General features: G+C 44.3%; 1 protein-coding gene across 2 annotated transcripts in view; it reads left to right on the top strand.

Moving 5' to 3' along the window:
• RAB3C (RAB3C, member RAS oncogene family) overlaps positions 1-18,788 on the top strand; it is a 348,243-nt gene that overhangs the window by 74,259 nt on the left and 255,196 nt on the right. The window lies entirely within an intron of this gene.

The following is an 18,788-nucleotide window of genomic DNA, read 5'->3' as shown; positions in this document are numbered from 1 at the left end:
GCCAGGATTAGACAGTCGGCACGCCGGCGGTTGACATTTCGACTGTTGGCTTCCTGACTGCATCCTCTAGATTGGGCCCAGTAAATAACTTCCTTAGCACAGTAGCCTTAAGAACGCCCAGGGGCGCCGAGAGGGAGGGGGAGCAGGTACAAATTACCTGGGCCCGGGCTTGCTGGAGGGGCCCGGCAGAGGCCCAGGTCTGGCACCGCCCCCCTTCCCTCCTACATTACAGTAGCCCAGCACACGCTGCTGTGTGCTGGGTTGCAGTGGTAGACTGCTCGCAGGTGCTAAGCAGCAGCCGGAGCAGTCTCCTACTCCTATGGGGGGAGCGATCACGCTGATCGCGTCCCCTTTGGCTGTGTTCCAGGCTGAGGGGCTCACAGCGCCCCCCTCCCAAAGTGGCGCTGCTAAAAATGTTTTTTTTTGGGGGGTGTTTTTTCCCCTAAGGGGGCGTGGCCACGCATCTCGTGGTTAATCCACGCCCCCTGTCACCCGGGCCCGGCGCGGCTCTTGGTGGCCCTGAGCACGCCAGCGTGGTGCTGCCAGAGGACGTAAAGGAAACTTGATCACTTCAAATGAAAAAGACAGCAATTAGTTTTTCTTTGACTATATAATAAGTCTCAGAGTCAGAAAAATACAAAACATAATGGAAGATACCATGCTGGGAAAACAATGACTCACCAGACTGCTTTCCCTGCATTCGCAGTTAGACTTTAACTTTCCTGTGTTACAGTACTGTAATTGCCAATCCCCAAATCAAAGAAAATGGATAATAATCAAGTCACCCTCCTTGTTTTTTTTTTATTTGGGAGTTGTTTGGTTTTTTTTTTCATTAAGCAATCCCTTACAGGCAACACGGGAAATCGTGACTATATTCTCATACTGCTCTCCTTTATTGCAGTGGGGAAGGGTATTATCGCCTGAAGAAAACTAATAAAATATTAAACCACAAATTCCTTATCCTTGAAAAGTAACAACTACTGCAAGCATCTAAGTGCATGAAAAAAAAGCTGCAAAGGAGAATTTGGGTTTATTTAAAGAGCGTACAGTGTATCTTTATTGTGATGGCTGTCTTTCATGTGCCATTATGTAACGGCTGTTTTCATTTCACCGTAATCCAGAACTTGTCACTGCAGATGACAGTGAGAGACAGCATTATCCATTGTAAGCCGACATCTAATGTAATGTGTCAAAACATTTTGCTTTACTGCTTTTAACCGTCATTAGGTATCTTTCAGTGCTGTGTAATGTGATTTTATACAGAGAAAATTATGTCATATGAATCATTTAATACCCTTTGCATATGCCTGCAATGATAAATGCACAGACATGGGGATTAATTGGAAATTGGTATTTATTTACGGGCTGATAAGCAAAGTGTTTTCAATAATAGGAAGACTCCACTTTCTCATTTGAAAACTTATAGATGAGCGTCACTTGCAAAATGTTTCTTTTTTTTTTTTTTAGTGATTCTGGGATCCTGTCTCTAGAAAGACAAATCTCTATCATCCGCGATGCTGTGCATTACGCCACTATTTAGGTACATACTGGCGTTAATTACGCTGGTTTAATACCCAGAAGTCCCTCTGTGCATGTGTAAAACGTCTTATGCCATCACGGGGGATTGGATCCCCCCCCAGATGAGTTTTGGAAAGATCCCCATAGGCTTCTGTTGGGTAATGCCATCTAAAGATGGCGTTTCCCACTAGGTTAAAGCTTTGGAATGTATAGCATTCTGGAGCTTGGTAAATATGAGAAATGCGGTCATATTCCCGAAAACTGAATTTTTGGGGGTTTGATCGCATTTTTACCCATAGTACATCCCGCCATTTCTGTTTTCTTTGGTCATCGGTGACTACCTGTGTGGGTTGAGTTGCCTTATATTTGTGGCGCCAGATGCTATTGATGTCTCTGATAGATTTGTAACATAGGAGCTGACTCCAGGCGCGCCGGGCCCTGTAGAAGGGGGCGTGGTCTAATCATGAGAGGGGGAGGAGATTTTTTCAGCGACTCAGAGCGGCGCTGCACACAGGGGAGGGGGGTGCTTTGAACCCCTTATCCCAGTGCATAGCCAGTGGGGGGCGCAATCAGTGTGATAGGAGACTGTTTAGCAGCTGCGAGCAGTCTCCCAGTGCAGCCCAGCACAAAGCAACGTGTGCTGGGCTGCTGTGAAGTAAGAGTGGGGGGACCCTCCAGCAAGCCGGGACCAGGGTAATTAGTACCCTATCACCTCCCTCTCGGCGCCCCTGGCTGACTCAGAGGTGGACGCAGTGCCAATGTTTGGCGATATTTGCTACTACAAAAGTCCTGAAAACCCCTTCGGCGCCTGCGTACCAATGTATGCAGAGACCGCGGCTGCGTATAGAATCGCTCCTATTTGAGCTGGCGGTGGAAAGCCACGAGCTTTCCTGGGAGGTGAGTGGGAGGCAGCTTGAAATGATCGCAAAAAAGGCCTACTCATGGGCGTGTCAGCGAGCATGGCTGTGTTCTCATACTCAGGCAGAGGCCATGTGTAGAGAAAGTTTAGAAGGAGAGACTTTGCCAGGCAAAGGCATAGGTTTCGGTGATGCGCTGATGGTGGAGTCGGGCGTTTTAAGAGAGGAGGGGGCCCATGTGCAGACTCAGTGCGGGTCCCCTCCTCTCTTTCGCGTTGCCACTGCCGCCGTGGTCGGCAGGTGCAACAGTAGATTCTGGCTTAGTGCCAGAATCGACTGCGCATGCACGGGTCTCCAAGAAAATGATGCCAGCATCATTTTCCAGTGGACAGCAGTTCTGCGCATGTGCAAGTCACTGAAAAAATGGCCGCCGCCATTTTCCCAGTGATTTATGCTGCAGAGCAGCACTCTGGAGCCAACGGACAGGTAAGTATAAAGAGTAAATGGGTGCAGGGTATGCGGTGTGGGCCCCTCTGGACTGAGGGGCCCGTGTGCAGGGCACACCCTGCATCCTTTATAGATACGCCCCTGGGTGGAGTGTTTGAGTACACCAGCAGATTTGTACTGACCACGGAAATTAAAAGGTGCACTCATAGCTATGCCACTGGGGAGGGGGGTTCCAATTCATATATGACAGCCAGTTCAATCTATACAATCTATACACATTCGATCTGACGAATCGGCACGATATAGGTGCTATATCATGCCGTGTATGGGCACAATATCGTACCTGATATCGTGCTGCGTGCTCCTGCGGGATCGTAAATCGCATCCCCAGGTCTTCCTGCAAGTTCATCTGATCTGGGATGTGATCTACGATCCCATTCAGATGAAGGAGGGGGGAGCCGGCATATCGTGCGGTCTGCGGGGACCGCACGATCGCTGGCAGTGACAGCTCGATCCATCTGCCGATGGATCGGCAGTCGCCCTACACGGTGCATCGCACCTTTAGTCTCTGTATTGCTAACGAGATTTTCCTAATTAATATTCATTTAAAATTACCAAGTGCTTCAAATAAGTGGTTTTTTTTCTGCAACATTGTTTGAGTCCTTGGATTTCTCTAGGCTTGTGTTAGAGGCAAAGCTGTGCAGCAAAGGTCTTTAGCGGTCTCTGGAGATATACCAAAGGTTGCTTGTAGGTGTCTGCTCTATCTACAAACACCTGTCCATGTTCTCTGATGCTATTTGTAGTAAAGTCAGAGGAAAGTCAAGTGACAATTCAGGATATTTATTCTTTTATAAATACCAATTCAGAAAATTGCAGCAAACAGCAAGAATATGACCCCTTAGCGCAAAATGACATTTTTCGATATAGATATAAGTATAAAATTAGGAATATGCTAATGAATACTAATACTAAGGGGTAAATGTACTAAAGTGAGAATATATGGAAGTTGAGATGTTGCCTATAGCAACCAATCAGATTCTAGCTATGATCTTCTAGAAGGTGTTAGTTAAATGTTAAGTAGAAGCTGATTGGTTGCTATAGGCAACATCTCCACTTCTAAATACTCTCACTTTAGTAAATATACCCCTAAATATGAGTACTAAACTTGTTACTGGCTGACTGATTAGTCAGGTTTCTAGGTGACATTGATAAATTAGCACCAATGAGGATCTGTTGATCTTCGGTTAAAAAAAATCAAGTGCTGTATGTCAGACATGGTGCACGCACACGGTCAGATTTTCTGTCAGATCTGAACGATAACGATGTTAAAAATCGTTCAATCATTCATATCTGAAATAAAATCTGACATGTGTGACTGCAACGATGAACGATGTGCGTTCCCGTTTGTCAGATAACGATATCTGACATCTGATGTGTTTGCAGTCAGATTTGGACGATTCCATTCATTTTAATACTGTCTGAAATTGTTCAAATCGTTGGTAAAATCATTCAATCGTTCATCTGACAAATCTGACCGTGTGTATGCACCATTAGGGCTAAAGATTAGGGAGAGTTTGCAAACTCTGGAGAGTTTGAGCATTTTTTCCCACTCTCAAATTTACTAATGTCAAACTCCGGAGAGAGATCTCCTTTGCTACAGGAAAATACTGGAGAGTTGGCAAAGTCTCTTCAATTCACCATCGGCAAAACTCGAGAGCCTTTTCACTGGTGAAGATAGGATTCTGGAATTTACCAAGCAGAGAGTTTCTAAATTCTCATGAGATGGGCAAACTCTCCTGCAAAAACTTGTGAAATAAATACACCTGCCTGTGATCTGCGAGTTTGGCAGAAACATACACAGATCACTGTGATCCATGTATTTTACTGCCTGTAAATAGAAAAAAAAGTTTAAAAGTTAAAAATAAAAATGACATAGGTCCCTCCCCCCAAAAGACTAACCAGCCCTGGACTTGCCAACCAGACCTGGTTCTTAAAATTACAGGGAACAAAATGTGTAGGGTTCCACAGTAGTTTAAGAACCAGCACCAGGCAGCAGGGCCAGACCTTATTTTAAATATAGGGAGAAAAAATTTGCGTGAGGTTCCCCTTATGTTTAAAACCAGCTCTGGACTCTTTCTAGCGGGGGACTGATGCCACATCCAGGGGTGCCCTTTCACCGGGCCCCCCAGCCGCAGCATCAGCCCTGACCGCTAGTCAGCCCAGGCCAGGGATCCCTGAAGAGTTGGGGAGCCCCCAATAAAGGGTTCCCCCTCTCCAGGGCACCCCTGTCTTAGGCTGATAGCCCGGGGCTGTCCTTGCCACCCCTGGACGGTGGGTGGCGGGTTGATAGTGTAGGCGTAGTGTGAATAATAGAATTAACAACATTGTCTTTACAGTAGAACTGCAGGTCCCAGCAAGCCTCCCCCGCATGCTGGTACTTGGAGAACCACAAGTACCAGCATGCAGGGCATTAAGGGCCTACTGGTACATGTAGTTCACCTGTAAAGAAATGTGTAAATAAAGACACACACACCATGAAAATAAAGATGTATTACATCCATACACACTCACACATACTCACCTGCAGAGTTTGTAATCTCTCCTCATGTTTACATTTATTTTCTTGTGATACTCTGGTTTCGTCCCACAAACCGTCATAACATGAAAAATGCTCTACCCCTATAGACGCATTATCATGTGGGGAGAGTAAGCACTTTGCATATAATCTGGAGCATTTGCATATAAACAGGTGCAGATGGCTTTTGCATCTGTATTTTGTCTCAGTTTAAAGTCACGGGTCTACAATGGAATTATTTCTTGTATAGCTTTCTGTCTGCTCAACATCTGCACGGCTAGAAATCTGCCAGCGTGTGTGACGGGCTCTGTAAAACTACTGACAGTGCTAAGGGAACTCATTATGTTGATTGTGCCGGCTAAGCAGTTATTAAAATCAGCATTATTAAAACCGTTTCTACTGAGACACATGCTTGCCATAAAGGAAGTGGGAAAAATGTTGGAGATACAGAAAACATTGCAATTTTGTGCTTTATTTATTAACAGTGTTTGTTACTTAGTGCTCACATATTATACAGAGCTTTACAAATAATATATATAATCATTCACATCAGTCTCTTAAAACTACCTACCTATTTTTGGATTGTTAGAGAAAACTGGAGCACCCGTATGAAACTCACAAGGTAGTTACATTATGTACCATCCTGCTTATATCGCTCTACCCACCACATTCACCATTCTTTCTTAGTAATACCCCTTTTACACCAGAGCTAAACCCGGGTTATTGCAGGGTTAACCCGGGTAGCTCCTTGGTGTAAAAGGGGACTGGGTTGGATTGCCGGGTCGAGTGACCCGGCAAACCAACCCAGGTAGCTTGCAGGGTTTTACACAGGAATGACCCGTGAAACCCTGCAGTGTAAACGACGCGATCCGGGTGACCTGGATCGTGCCGGTGCTGCTTGCCTGCCGATTGGCCGGCTACAGTGGCACTTGGAGATTACGTCATCTCCAAGCGTCCCCTTCAACGCCGGAAAAGCCGGGTCTCTGTGGACTCTGGCTCCGGTGTGAACGGCGCCGACTTGGGAATATCCTGGGTTGGCGCCGGCTAAATTCCGGGTCTGATCTGGATTGGACCCGGAAGTTAGGTGTAAAAGCTGTATTAATGTCAATTTAAATATTGCTGATGGTTCCCCCTCAAAAAAAGGCGCAGACTCTGAAGTCGCGTATGCAAAGCTATCACAGTTCTTCCTGGTACGGATTCGGTCGGTACATGTGTCTCCAAAACATTTTCGTAGGCTACTATAGGGTAACGGCATCAGATGCTTGGTAAGTCTGACAGCTTTGCAGGGGGGCTAAGGGGGCTGCGGCTGCTGTCGAAAAATGGAAGGACCGCAGAATATATCTGCTGCAATAGTTCTATAGTACATCTGGGGGATACTTAATATTTGCGGGTATCCCCCAATAAACCTCTCTTTTCAGTGAGTATCCCGCAAATATTATTTAATAAATAAGCCTCGACAATTGACTGATTAAGTGGAAATCGGGCTCAAGGTCACAAAACATTTTATTTCCCCTGATACATTTATTTTTAGACTCACAATATATTCTGCAAGTCTTACCAGTTTTACTTGTATTATCCCAACGGATTGATTTTAATAGGAAACTTTATATGATTATGTTAAACCTTTCTATAACCTCTGCAAAGTTTGGCAACCATTGCAGTTTCCTGGTATAGAATTCTATATCTGATTTAAGTTAAAAGCTTTTTTAATTGATGCATTAAGCACAATATCAAGTGATAAATATTCTCTCATCCTATACTATTTATAATATATTTTTAAAACAGGCTAAGACGAGTATTTATGTTAGATTAAAAAAATGCAGATTGTAAAAATAACCCCATGGTTAGTGTGTCTAGCACCAGCTATGGGTAACGTCTAGTAATATTGTTATACAGTATATCATATAATCCCCATCTCATCCTACCCATCAGTCCCACCAACTATCTCTTCTCACTCATCTATGACCTGCCCAGCCGACTTCCTGATTTAGAGAGACATAGCCCGTGCTTTCGAGAGTGGAGGGGTCTGGCAGCTGACAGTGGGGAGTTGTTACATGGGAGATGGCTGGCAATTGAGTAGGGGGATCTGAGCAGATTTCTGCCCCCTTTTAGCAGAGAGAGAGAGGGAAGAGAGAGAGGCAGAGAAAGCTTAGCTGAGGGGAGAAGGAGTAGAGATTGCTGGTGACTGTTATCTTAAAGGAGTAGAGGGGAGCTCCAGGAGCGCTCACAAAGGGTGCATTAGAAGGAACAAAAGTCATCAGGAGAGGTCTGTAGAATTACAGTGCAATCATACAGTAAGTTACCAGGAACATTTACATACATCATTTCATAAAGAGGCATAGGGGTCTAGTTACTAAGCAGTGTTAGGAGACAGAGTGAAAAGTGATAAGGTGCCAGCCAATCAGTTCCCAACTGTCATTTTTCAAACACAGCCTGTGAGATGACAGTTGGGAGCTGATTGGCTGGCACCTTATCACATTCTTATCACTTTTCACTCTCTCTCCTAACACTACTTAGTAAATTGACCCCATAGTCTTATATGTATATACGTTTTCTTAAATTCCTCTCCAACTGAGACTTTATGTGTCACAGCAAATTTTGTCCTTCTTGATGTTATGTAATAGTAACTGTTGAATTAAATGTAATACAGTCATATTGACTATCAAGCAGTTTCAATAATACAGGGAGTTCGGAAAGTCCCTCTGCAGTGACCGTGTGCTGTGTGACATTCCTAAATTGAAATAGGGGAGCCACACCAACTGCCAGTGAGTTTAGCAGCGTTTGGGGTGGCAGTTGGTGTGGCTTCAGCCACACCTCTATAGCCGCCACTGTCTGTCACACACTTAGCACACAGTCACTGCGGAGGGACATTGCGAACCCACTGTAGGATATACCCCCAGAAAAGGAAGTCTCAAATGTACACTGCTGACTGACATAGAGCTCACACCAAAACCAGCACTAAGTCTTTAACCCTGCCTGCATAAACTGGTTAACTAAAGTGCAGACGATCATTGTAGCCATTGGGATATGCTGAAGAGACTATATAAGCTACTCCAACCAGGAACACAGATAGCAATTAATATTGGCTGTTATAACAGGACCTGTGGTGCAAGGATGCAGTGGGATCACAAGGAGGATGCGGGCCGCACCCGGGTGTCACGACACAAAAGTGCAGACTCCTCCTCAGTGATAGGAGCTGGGTGGTGCACTGTAGCGCTCGGCTTCTGACACAGTGACAGAGCCGGTACTGCAAATAGATTGGTCCCAGGGGGGCAGTCCGCATCTCTGGCATCCAATGGAGTGACTAAAACGGGGGTTCAGGCCGTGTGGCCATGCCCCCTACACGCGAGGCCATGTCCCCTTTTTACTGGCGCGTGGCTTTGCTGCATGCACTACTCTCCTGCCCACACTGGGTGCCGCCCAGGGGTGGCACGCTACTGTTACCTTCTATTGGATTTTTGTATCAAATGCAATCCCAAGATAAATACTGTATACAGGGACGCAGAGAGCTGTGCCCGGCCTTTTTGGGGGGAGTGGTCTAATGTAAGAAGGTGTAGCCACGCCTTCTTACAAACAAAAAACATACAGGAAGCATTTATCCTCAATTATGTATAACATGAATCATAAGAGTGAGGGGACATTGTCTGTATTAAATGTGGCAATTGTGTGTCCATTTAACTTAGTACAAGTATCCCCGTGGCGAACATTTCGTCAATTTGAACCCAGAACATACGTACGTAAAATGCTTCACTAGATAATGTTAATACGACTGAGTCGGGTAATAAAAGATGTGTGTGATACATAACCAGTTAAGCCACGCTCTTTTATGGTTTTGGGGGATTTTTTTTTATTGTAACGTTTTTCCAATTTGTAAGTGGGATGATATCTTTGGCCATGGACTCTGAAGCAAAATGGACCATTTCCAGGGGGTATTACCAGCTTCAGCGGCTGCCTGCAGCTCTCATGGAAAGCAGAGAAAAGAGGCGTTGCTTTCGAGGCGCAAACCCGGTGCTGATTGGCTGGGAGTTGCGAGCCTGGAATCGACGTGTTGGAGAAAGTAGGTGAGGGAAAAACGCCCCCTATGGTAGCAACCTCACGTGTTGTGCCGCCTCTGCGCCCTCCCTCATTATGTAAGAGCTACGTCACGCAGCCAGATGGCCAATCAGGAGCCAAACTGGGCAGAACATAAACAGTGTCCGCACATAGCTAGGGCGCCAGGTCCATGTGAGAGCACAGACCACCAGTAGTGTGTGAGCAGTCAGCAGTGGTCACCCCTATCCCACTTCCCCCGGGTCACTGTGCCGGCTCTGTTTTTTGGTAATTTTCTTGACATTTTGAGATGAGCTATACTAAAGCATTTATTCTGGTTTTTGTCAATTTTTTTTTCATTCAATTTTATACAGTTTTATTCCACATTCTGTCATTTATTGCTGATTGAAATCCATCGCAAAAGAATCACATTGATATCTTAATTAGTCTTTGAGATATTCAAATTCAATGAGCGTTCCGTACAAAGGGACTAAGCAAATTATATATATATATATATATATATATATATATATATATATATAACATTACATTACAAGCAGTGCAGTGTAAAACAGGTCCCGAACAGATATGTATCAAATCTTGGAAAAATATAAAATACCAACCAATCAGCTTCTTACTGTCATTTTACAGGCTGTGTTTAAAAATGAGAAAAGCTGATTGGTTGATACATTATCTTTCTCCACTTTATCTCTCCCCAAGTACACCGCCCCAAGAGTGAGAACCAAAGAGCACTATCTCTGCTATGGGGATGCTGTAAATGACAAAATACAGGGACCGCAAGAGAAATCAGTGATTTATCTGCATTATCCCTTATAAGGAAGCAATAATAACAACTTTCTCCATCAAAAATGCCATAAATCGGGGATATCACTGCTTCATATATAGACTCCTATAGCTTGTGACTAAACAGTGGTAATGGCTGAGGGTTTTGTTTTTTTTTGGCACTGGTTTGCTTTACTTTAGATAATTAGTCTGACAAACAACATAACTAAATCTGTATCTGTTGTAAGTGCTGTTTGAAATCTAATTAAATGCATCTGTGAAATCTCAGCATATTTAATTACATTTTGTCTCCTGCCTTACCTGCAAGCCGCTGTGAGAGATGACATGTTAATGCAATGAGCACAACTGTTGCCTGACACTTGTTCGATAACCACATTAAAAGGCAGAATAGGGAATAATGTTCTGGCGGGTGATTGCCATCTAGCTTTATGATGTACTCGCTATTACACTGGCACATATCTCAAACTTCTGATGCAAACTCTTCCTCTCCTGAAACACAGAACAGAGACCCTGATTCAGAGCCGGACGCTCTGACAGAGTGCGTGCTCTGAATCAGGGCTGTCCCTCTGTTTTTTTTGGCTGCTCGCTATATCGACCAACGGGATTGCGACGAGACCCTTGTGGTAGGGTCTCGTCTGCCGCAAGCCCTGGAGTGCTTTCGGCTCTGTCAGAGCCGAGAGCACTCCCACTGACATCACTTGTGCCCCAGTCTGGCCAGCCACGCCCCCACTCACCATCAACAGCACGCCCCCTTTGTAGCGAGACCCAGAGCGATGGCTTGGCCTTCGCTATCCAGGTCTCGCGCATGAGCACGACGGAGCCGGCTCCCTCGTGCGCAGGCACACTGGGCCAACATCGACACGCTTGCGAGCGCTCAGCGCTCGCGAGCGGGTCTGAATTAGGCCCAGAGTTCTCCAACAGGACTAATATACCCGAGACGGTTAGCTGGCCGGATATACCTGAGACAGTTAGAGGGCCGGATATACCATAGACGGTTAGAGGGCCGGATATACCTGAGATGGTTAGCAAGCCGGATATACCTGAGATGGTTAGCAAGCCGGATATACCTGAGACGGTTAGAGGGCCGGATATACCTGAGATGGTTAGCAAGCCGGATATACCTGAGACGATTAGAGGGCCGGATATACCTGAGATAGTTAGCAAGCCGGATATACCTGAGACGGTTAGAGGGTCGGATATACCTGAGACGGTTAGCGGGCCGGAAATACCTGAGATGGTTAGAGAGCTGGATATAACTATGATGGTTAGCAAGCTAGATATACTTGAGACGGTTAGAGGGCTGGATATACCTGGGACAGTTAGCGGGCCGGATATACCTGAGACGGTTAGCGGGCCGGATATACCTGAGACGGTTAGCGGGCCGGATATACCTAAGACAGTTAGTGGGCCGGATATACCTGAGAGGTCTAAAAGGCCGGATTTACCTGAGACGATTAGCGGGCCAGATATACCTGAGACGATTAGAGGGCCGGATGTACCTGAAATGGTTAGCAAGCTGGGTATACCTGAGACGGTTAGTGCCTGGATATACCTGAGACGGTTAGAGGGCCGGATATTCATGAGACAGTTAGCGGGATATACCTGAGAGGTCTAAAAGGCAGGATATACCTGAGACGATTAACGGGCCGGAAATACTTGAGATGGTTAGAGGGCCGGATATACCTGAGATGGTTAGCAAGCTGGATATACCTGAGACGGTTAGTGGGCTGGATATACCTGAGACGGTTAGAAGGCCGGATATACCTGAGACAGTTAGTGGGCCGGATATACCTGAGAGGTCTAAAAGGCAGGATATACCTGAGATGATTAGCGGGCCGGAAATACCTGAGACGGTTAGAGGGCCGGATATACCTGAGATGGTTAGCAAGCTAGATATACCTGAGACGTTTAGAAGCCCCGATATACCTGAGACAGTTAGCGGGCCTGATATACCTGAGTCGGTCAGAGGGCCGGATATACCTGAGACGGTTAGAGGGCCGGATATACCTCAGATGATCAGCGGGCCAGAATATACCTGAGATGGTTAGCGGGTCAGATATTCCTGAGACAGTAAGCGGGCCGGATATAGAGTACCTGAGATGGTTAGCAGGCCAGATATACCTGAGACGGTTAGCGGGCTGGATATACTTAAGATGGTTAGCAGGCCGGATATACCTGAGACGGTTAGCGGGTGGTTCTTTTGATCTTTTATATTTTGCTTATTGTTTGTATAGTTTTTCTATGTCAGTAAGGGAGTGTAGTATTTTAAAGCATGCTTACTAAAGCATGTACCTTTTGACATATTTTAATACATTTTATCCATGAGCGCCCTATAGAAAATTTCTTTGTGTTTTGGAATCTAATTCCAATTCAGTTATATGTAGTGTATGGAAATTCTCTGTGAGACAGGAAACAGCCAGGCTGAACAATATTCTTTCTTCATAAACCCAATTTTCTGAGCAGAGCTCTTTTATAATTGCACCCAGATATGTGTTGTTAATCCAAGCTAAAATATTCTGAGGAAAAATAGGTCAAGAAACCCATCGTTGCCTCTTTTTTAATTAACACCTTTTGTCTTAACGCCAGGAATCTGCCAAAAGCTGTAAGATTGGCTTCTCGTTCACAGGTTACAGTGAATAATTAGTTGAAATTGTGGGAAATGTTACTCATAAAAAATAAATATTCTTTTAACACCTATTTTTACATATAATGTACAATTTATCCCACTGCATTGTTTAACTATATATCCTTTGAGTTAAGTGTAAACAGAGCCAGATTAACAACAGGACAGCTGGGGTGGTCACCCCGGGGCCCCCACACATTGGGATGCCCGCACATATAGCTACATCACCAGTCTGGGGGACACTGTGGCATGCAAACTGGGTTTTCTTTGTGGCATAATGTGAACTGAGGACACTACACTGAGCACCTCCAGCAGAGTGGGAACTGTCAGTAGCCGGAGCCAATCAGCGGCCGCTCTACATTCAGCGCGGCCGCTGATTGGCTCTCGGGACTGCCAGCTCCGTGGATGTGCCGGCAGTTGGCATTCGGGAGCTATGAGTATGTGTGGCAACACACATACTCATAGCTCGTTCGTGGGTCGTGTAGTCGTTTTTTTTTTGTCAAGTACGCGGATTACTGCGGAGACCAGCGCCAGGATATAGGAGAGTATGATTTCTTATTTGCAGGGCCATGTTTTTGGGATATTCTACGTGGAGAAGAGGACCGAACATCTGGTATAGGTAAGTATGTGTGAATGGGTAGGTGTGTGTAATAAAGTTATACTGTCACGGTGTGTGTGTTTTGTCTTTTTTTAACTATTTATTTTACAGTGAAATTACAGGTGCCGCATGTCTGCTGGCACTTGTAGTTCCACAAGTGCAAAATGGCAGGCATGCTGGCACTTGTAGTTCCACTGTAAAGTACAATAGTGTTACATTATTTGGCCCCCTATTACCCCCATACCCACCGCTCCAGGGGTATGGGGATGAGCCCCAGGCTTCAGCGTAAGCCTGTGGTGCTCGGGAGAGGGGGGACCCTTTTTTGGGGGGTCCCCGACTCCCCCTAGATCACCGGCTTGCGCTGACCGACTTGGGGTGTAATTCTTTGGACCTGGAGCCCCAGTGATTGGGTCTCCAGCGTGATGTGTCATCTTACTTCTCTGCCTGCCTACCCTGTAGGGTACAATACAGCAGGGTAAGGGTGGACAGGAGTGGCAGAAATTATTTTTTTTTGTTAAACATATTTTGTTAACTTAAACACACAACCGGGAAAATAATGAATGAGTGACATTTATGCACCCGCTAAACCTTGGTCTATGTACTAAGATAAAGTAGACGGGGATAAAGTACATACCAATCAGCTCCTATCTGCACTTTACAGGTTGTGTTTGAAAAATGACAGTTAGGAGCTGATTGGTTGGTACTATATCACCATACACTTTATCTCTCTCCAGAAGAAAGACCTCTTAGTGTCCTAATTAACCACCTTGGTTAACTAGTGGTAGTATTGTTGCCTAGAATTGGATTGTTTGCAGCATGGAAATCAAACATGCCTTATGCTGTAAAAGGTTGCTTGATGCTGTACCCACCACACAGTGGTCTAAGAGTATGTTAACTGAAAACTGACTTTACATTTATAGGTGTTAGTGGTCTGCAATCAGAAAATGTTACACAATACTAGTCTTCTCTGCTTTTCTTCTATTCTCCACTAAGGTAGGGGCACATAATATATCATACTTCCCAACCTGTCAGACGTCAGCATGACATTTCGATCCTATTGTCCCAATATTCCTCACTCTCACAAACACAGTGGAGGCAGGTGCCGCAATTGCATGCAGAACAAAAACTGGTGTGACCATTGAGGAGCTAGGTCACACCCAGTGGTAGATTCAGGTGAGTGTGTGTGTGTGTGGGGGGGGGGGGATGATCAGGGTGATCTCCCCCCATAACATACACACCTCCCACAGCCCCAGGGAGGAGATGGAGGTTGGGGCTGCCCGAAGGAGAATGTGTCATACGAGCCCCCCCCCAACAAAATAAAATCCACTACCAGTCACTGACACCTTTACATCATTTGTTAATAAGCCCACTGTATTATGTTTCTGTAAAACACAGCATTGGCCTCTATTCTTGGAGACATATTAGGTTTATGGCAACATTTTGAATCTCAATTAGGAAACTGTAACTCTGGTTGTTTTATCGGATGTATTTTAAAACATTATTGATACAAAGGAACGTTTACATGATTTTTTAGGCTTACTCTGTCTGGTAATGACTTGCTTTGAAATGTCAAATCTCTTCATCCAGTTACTGCTCAAGATTCAAATTACTGCTTTGTGTGGCATCAATATTTTACGATCTTCCCCGAGCCACTTTTCTAGGTTACAGCACAAGCCGCTGTGATTATAGAGGCATGAGGTGATGTCATGCAGACACAATGTATTCTCCATCATTTGTTGAGCTAACGGACAGTATATTTGTCTTGCAGAGATCTGTACACAACGTCTTCCAGCTGTATTGAACTTGTTTGTGGAATTAAATTTCTCACATTTCCTTTAAATCACTAGGCTAATTAAGAGCGTGATGCTTTAAATTAATTAGAAAATTGATGGATAAGGAAAAGGCAATACTGTAGTTTGATATACAGCATAAATGTAGGCTCCAGGTATCTAGATATCTCTTTAAAGTGGAAAGAGCTAAAAAAATTTCAATTATTGTTTTAATTACTCCCATTATATAGATCAAAGGTAGTGTATTACTGAGCAGAATAATATACATAAATAACTAAACATAAACAATATTATATATATTTTATTTTAAAACATGAGAAGAGAGGGTATAACGCTGCCTGCAATACCAGAATAGAGAAAGATGGCGAAGGAAAAGATGGAAAATGTTCCACCCTATGTGGAGTCAAAAGGAATTTAAATACTTATCTGTCAGTATTGTTCAATGTATTTTTCTTTTTGTATCCACCGTATTCATGTTATTCATCCATGTATGTAAAAGAATAATAAAGAATACAACATGTGTAGTATTTCTCAAATATTTCAAATTTGTGTATATACAAGATGGTGTAGATATAATGTCTTTACGCATGCGCAGATTGAACATCGCTCGCGGAGCGTGGCCTGGAGTAGCTAGGAGTAGGCAGCATCTCCTCTGCTGTCCATCTGAAATCCTGATAACATATCCTGTATTTGGTTGTCTTCGCTCCAGATTGCCTCCTACTGTGGGGTAATCTCTCCTGCCTGCTTTGTGCTTCGTGGGAGACTCTCTGCTGGTTATATTACGATAATTATCCTCAATTATCGGTGGAGCCGGGCCTTCCTTTACACCCTGTCCTGGTGATTCTGTTCTGACTCCCGCAACTACCTACTGGAGTGGGTATAGCTTACTGGATTTATACTTCCCTCCGGCAGCGTCTCCTGAAGTGCTGCTGCCACATCCTGCTGCTGACTTCTCCGTGGTCGCAAATTGCTAGCTCCGGTGTTTGGGGCGCCTGAGACGGGGTCCGTCACCATTTTGTTGCTGGGATCCTTCTGGCTGCCTTCTCAGTATCCTTGTGGTGCTGACACTTCTTAGTATACAGACTGGAGGATCATCACACTTGTCTCTCTTCACACTGGTAACTTCCTGCCTAACGTCTCCTATCTCCTGATATTTACTTTCCTGGACTTAAACCTGTTGGTTTGGTACATTTTGTGCAAGAATTCCCCACCCATCACCTCAGTTGTGATCAGCTAATTGTTTTCCAAATATTCTGCTATTTGATATCCTGGACTTATTGATTTATGCTCCACACATATATATATATATATATATATATATATATATATTTTGGATATATCCGTGCTCACTCACTTCAAGGATGGACAGTTCTTTGTATCAGATCCTTCGGGCAATTGAAATATCTACTTAGAATATTCTCAGTAAATTAGGCAAGTTATAGACGGACACCATGACTCCCTGTTCTGCTCCTTGGTTGATATCTGATGGGGCTGAGATGGCTGTGCCTAAGGGCCTGATTCAGAGCCGCTCGTAAGCGGCCGCTCGTTCGCTCCGAGCGATGTTCGCACAACTGCGCATGCGTATGGGTTGTAATACGCATGCGCGAACCAGTCATTGCGGTTGGAAATTGTGTGCTCGCAAAATAGCGAATGCCTGCTAATTTGAGTGACAGAATGAGGCGTTTGTGGGTGGTAACAGGGGAAGGTGCTTGAAAACGGGGAGTGTAGATCCGAACGCAGGAGTGCCAAACGGTCAAAACGGGCATTTTAAGGGTGTGCATAATTAACAAAGCATCGACCACGTCACTTTGTTGTCTTTTAGCCTGAACTGCTTGCATGATTGCGTTAGGAAAATGCTACCACAAGCACTGCGAGCAATTCATACGCCTTTCGATGTACTCGATTAATCTAATAAATAGCGGAGATGACGTAGGATGCCAGCGGCCAGGGGGCGTTTTTTTAAAAAAAGCGAGCGCATGTTTCGTTCGCTCGTTCAGACATAGAGGCGTCAACAGACCGCAAAAAGCAAGCGCTCTATTTAAATATCCGGCCCCTTTTTCTGAACAAGCGAGCGCAAATAGCGTCCGGCTCTGAATCAGCCCTAAATCTCTTGTTCCTGCTGTTCTCATATCCCCTCCAAAAGAGGATATTCTGGACTTATTTTCTCCAATGGCTGTGGACCTGCCTGTATATGTCAACTATTTTGAGGCTGGGATGTTGGGCTTACAATGGTTTGCAACAAAATTCTGTTTCTATTTCTTTTAGATGTGCTGAGATTCCAAGATTTAAATTCAAATATTTTACTTGTTTTTTTATTTGTTTCCGAGTAGGATGGGATAGGTCAATTTTTCTGTTTTTATTTTTGCAAGAGGTTGGGGTCTGGCCAGACTAATATTATAGTTTATATAATCCTGATTGTTGTACATTTGAATGTGCGGTTTCAAGTAATTTGTATGGAGGGAGCTCCATAATTATTTTTGTAAAGCAGGAGAGCTGAGTTGACCTAGCTTAAGGTCATTAATTTATAGCCCTGGTTATTTACATTGTTCTGTATTAGGGATGGAGGGAGGGGGAGGGGTTAGTTTCTTAGGTAGCTAGTGCAGATTTGGGGGGTGGGCTGTTTTGGGGATCCAAGTTTGCCTGGATTGGGGTTTGGTCATACAGGGTGGGGGGTAATTGGGTGGTTTGTTTTGGGTTTATCATTTATTTTGGTAGATGGGGTTTATTTTTTTTTTTATATATTTTGTATAATATAGTGTACAGTTATTCTCCATGTCCCACTTTTGTTACGCTGGTTCAAGTTGCAAGTATCCGGATGGCGCCTTTGGGTACCTGTTCTATTCAATTATTTTCTGGGGATTGTATTTATATCCTATTTGCTCATATATATTCTTCAACATGTTGATTACGATATATGCTATTATCAGTGCTGCATTTCTGTATTTTTTAATTTCTCATTGTCTGCCACATTTTCTGGGGACATTTTTGTTATGTTTGTTTCTATTTTCTTAAAATCAATAAAAAATACTGAATTTAAAAAAAAGAAAAACATTGCTCGCTCCGAGCAAGCGGCCGCTTGCGAGAGGGTCTGAATTAGGCCCTCAGTTCCATCAAGTATTCCAGTTAAAGATCAACATCAATCTAAAGGTATTGTAAAAAGGGAGGTGGTCCTAATATGCAGTAATATAGAGTATGATTATACGGTATAGCAGGTGGTTATAATAAGCCAGCATTTATAAATCACTTACAGATGTGTCCTCATACACCTAGCCTCAATACGCCAGGTGGCGCAAGACGCCTGGCGTGAGTGTGCCGCAAGGTCCTGTGCGACTATGCTTGTGCCTACCATCATTTTCACCTGAAAATGTGTCTTACGGTGCGTACACATGGGACAACTTGCTCGATCATCGATATCGTTGAACGATTTTTTTCTATTTAAAATTGAACGATTTTGTTGAACGATTTCATCAGTGATTATGAACGATTTTATGAACGATGAATGATGAACGATTTCTGACAGTATTTAAATACTGAAAGATTCATAGAT

Source organism: Taudactylus pleione, unplaced genomic scaffold (assembly GCF_031769625.1).
Source record: "Taudactylus pleione unplaced genomic scaffold, aTauple2 ptg000092l, whole genome shotgun sequence".
NCBI classification, from domain to species: Eukaryota; Metazoa; Chordata; class Amphibia; order Anura; family Myobatrachidae; genus Taudactylus; species Taudactylus pleione.
This window is presented reverse-complemented; position numbering and strand designations above follow the sequence as displayed.